A 3,659-nucleotide genomic window follows, 5' to 3' on the forward strand; every position below is an offset into this window, starting at 1 on the left:
TCTCGCTTTCATTTGCCGCACCGAATGCGAATCTCTCCTTCTATTTCGGAATAGCAACAGTGCGACAAAAATCGCTTGGTCAACGGGACTGTGATCAATCTCTCACTACTTGTATCAGCAAATTTAGACTATTCTATTTTTAAAAAAATTGTTTTCCTGTAATGGTCTGCCAAATCGGGCCATGAAGGTTGTTGAGCTACCTTTGACGATTTTGTTTCATGCAATCAAAAAGATATGTATCGCACTTTTGCCATGCCGAAATAGGAGATAAAAATTATGTCTTCCAGGTTCAGGTTGATTTTGCTAAATTTGGTGATGTAATGTGGGTTGATGACTAATGGGCATAAATGTATGTACGGCTTTACCTTAGAGCATGGCGAAACCAAATGCACATATATAACGATTTTAGAATGCTAAGTATTTGAAATCAGGGAAAAACTTTATAGACACCCTGTATATCTTGGTTAAACAGAACGAGTTAATCTCTACAATGCCTTTGTACCTGCAACCTTCTGATTATGCAGTTTATAATAAATTGTAAAACATGGTCTATCTAGCAAAAGGTAAAATATCAAATTTAACATAAGCCTTTGGACAATTGCTTTCTAAGTTGATCAACATTGCTTATTATAATATTATCTTTATATGACCAGATGACTTCTGTAGCCTAAATATAACATGAAGATAGATGGGTGGTTGAGAGAAAAATATGGGTAAGGGAGAGAGGGACTGAGAGAGAGAGAGAGAGAGAGAGAGAGAGAGAGAGAGAGAGAGAGAGAGAGAGAGAGAGAGAGAGAGAGAGAGAGAGAGAGCGCGCTTTGCCAGAGGGAGTTATGAATTGATTTTCTTTTTTTTTTCTTTTTAATTGATCCAATCCTCTACTCTACCCAACATTTACTCCCCCGAGGACACCATAGGCCTTGTGTCACTCTTGACACTTGCGGACAGCCTGTCATAAAAACTCGAGGGTCACCAAAAATCATACAACTGAGCACAGGTGTCAAAATTTGACACAAGACATGATGGTGATTTTCCATGGGTCTACCGCACAGCACACCGCGAAGCCAGCCAACCGCTTTTCATAGAAAACTGCCAAAAACAGCGGAAAATTTCCAAGAAAATCCCCAAATCCCGGAATTCTGCGAAAGATTATCATTACTGAATTAGAGACTAGCCCCGCACTAATAATAATAATAATAATAATAATAATAATAATAATAATAATAATAATAATAATAATAACAATAATAATAATAATAATAATAATTATAATAATAACAATCATAATCATAATAATCATAATAATAATATACTTTATTCATCCAAAAAAGGGAAATGCGTTATAGTAGTAGTGGCAGTGATAATGATGAGGCGTTAGTTGTAGTAGTGACGGTAGTGATGATGTGATGGTGGTGGTTGTAGTAGTAGTAGTAGTGATGATGAAGTGTAAGATGATGTGGTGGTGGTTGTAGTGGTTATGATGATGGCGGTTGTAGTAGTAATGGCTGTGATGATGATGTGGTGGTTGGAGAGCTGGGTGGGGGGTACCCTTTGAACAATTTGACCTCACCGGAATTTGCCCGTAACCCGGAATTTTTTGTTCCAGGCCAGATATTTTCTGATAAAACCGGAGTTTGGCATCAATGGGTATGTCATTATATATGCAGCATTTATTAAATTTTATGTCGTTATATTAGATATTTTATTACTAACAATGTATTGGTGAAAAAAAGGGACTTTGACATGTAGTCCTTATGAGCGAGAATTCGTTATAAGAGAATTGCACTGTGAGTCTATCTCACTATTCCCTCTCAACGAAAGACTCCGGACAGGGTCAAAGCAGCCTCTTATGGTTCTCACACTACTATGTTATGACGATCGACCCAATCAGCAAAGTCCGATCTGCATTCGTGCACTGTCGCGAACCCGCCTGGTAGCATTGTCACAACACATTGTTCGACTAGATGCTCTGCCGTTTCGGGTTCTTGCCCACATCGGGTAATGTGGGACAGGTGGAAAGTCCCCACTGATGAAGTGCACTTGCTGTTAGGTAGCTCCTCGACCGAAGCCGATTCGCAGCCACCCAGTGTCTCCTCTCACTGGTATCAAAGCCTGGCAACTTCTCACCAAGCTTAGATGAGTGTACGTCCCCGCCCCCACAAGGGATTGAATTCGTCCAAACTGACTTCCATCTCGTATATGCATCTCTGTCCGTAGTCAGGGAATCTGCGTACAAGGGTTGCCGGGACTTATTTCGGCTCGAAACGGGGGCACCGTCCATTATGCGCTTCAGAGGGGTATCCCCTCTTTCGGATCTTAGGGTCAAAGGTGAAACCAAATTCTCATTCCAGAACAAGGAATTAAAGCTGCATGGAAGAGACAAATGATACAGAGGGATAGGAGAGACATCAAGGCTCTGGACTGGTGATGAATCCACTACCCATGGTAATGACCAATGTCCTGCCCTGGGGGGAATTTACACTCACCATTTCTTTTAGGGGGGAGGGAGGGGGGAGGAATCCAAACCTAACCAATCACGAAAACAAATCAACAAAAATAAATAAAATCCAGAGATGTTTACAAATAATTTATTGTAATTTCACAATGCTCTTGCTATGTACAAGGTAAGACAAAATATTTACACAGACGGCAGTTTATTAAATGAATGTTATTTTCATTTTCCTTCATAATGAATAAAACAATTTTATGTGAAATACAAATGTTCCACAGAAACCTAGCAGATTAATGTCAGTTCAGTATAACAAAAAGAATGCCTACAAAAAAATAGGAAAGTTCATTCTGAACCAATTCTGCATTTTTCTAATAAACCAAGACATGGCGATCCATGTGTTTCTGATATCCAATAGCATGATCGATGATCCAATGTATAAGTATATTTCAAACTGCTATTGCGTGTATTGTAAAAATTGTCTTTTATAAAAATTTATATTGAAATTAAAATCTAAGATTTTCTACAGTTTTGTTTCGTTTAAACTAGCTATCATTCCCCCTACCAAGAGGTTAATCGAATAATCATATATCTCATTCTCAGCACAGGATACTCAGCAAGTCCTGCGTGAAACCAAATGGTTTGATACTAGAGCAAGGAATGAAACCACATCCACACAGAAAAACTACAGGGAATGAGGTAGGGGGTGAGGGGAGGGGAGATAGGAGACATAGCTATTCCTCATGGGATGTCAATTAGATTTTTAAAATGCACAGTTAGCTTCAGTAGCAAAGACTATTTATCAATGTCATGACATAATTTACAATCATGTTGTTAACTTTTATAAAAGGACACAAAGATGATCACAGTTTACACGAAGATAATAAATAATGAGAATAAAGAGGCAAATTGACAAACCAAACCATTTCAAAGATAACGAAAAGGGGGAGTTTAATGAGTTTATGTTAAAAATAAGATTGACATGGTCAAAGGACCGAACATATCTAAAACTATCCCAGTTTTTTAAAAACTAAAAGTGCTTTTTTTTCTCTATATTTTAAATATCTAGATCGCTTGCCCCATCCCCTTCGTTTATTTTGTTGACCATCAAGATCACCACTTGACTAGCCCATCTAGGCTGATGTTGTAGAACAAGGAGTATCTACAAAATTCATGAAATTGAACACAGGTGTCAAATTATGATATAAGA

The 3,659-nt window shown here is 38.2% G+C and overlaps 1 protein-coding gene across 1 annotated transcript in view; it reads right to left on the minus strand.

The window, feature by feature from the left end:
- Positions 1 to 2,572: 2,572 nt before the first annotated feature.
- Positions 2,573 to 3,659, minus strand: part of LOC144972601 (putative E3 ubiquitin-protein ligase MGRN1) — a 37,685-nt gene continuing 36,598 nt past the window's right edge. Inside the window, exon 16 of the mRNA XM_078914023.1 lies at positions 2,573 to 3,659. This exon is cut by the window's right edge and continues 1,412 nt beyond it. The gene's annotated coding sequence lies outside the window, so the exon portion shown is untranslated.

Source organism: Berghia stephanieae, chromosome 5 (assembly GCF_034508935.2).
Source record: "Berghia stephanieae isolate SIO BIC M18660-M18661 chromosome 5, UCSD_Bste_1.3, whole genome shotgun sequence".
NCBI lineage: Eukaryota > Metazoa > Mollusca > Gastropoda > Nudibranchia > Aeolidiidae > Berghia > Berghia stephanieae.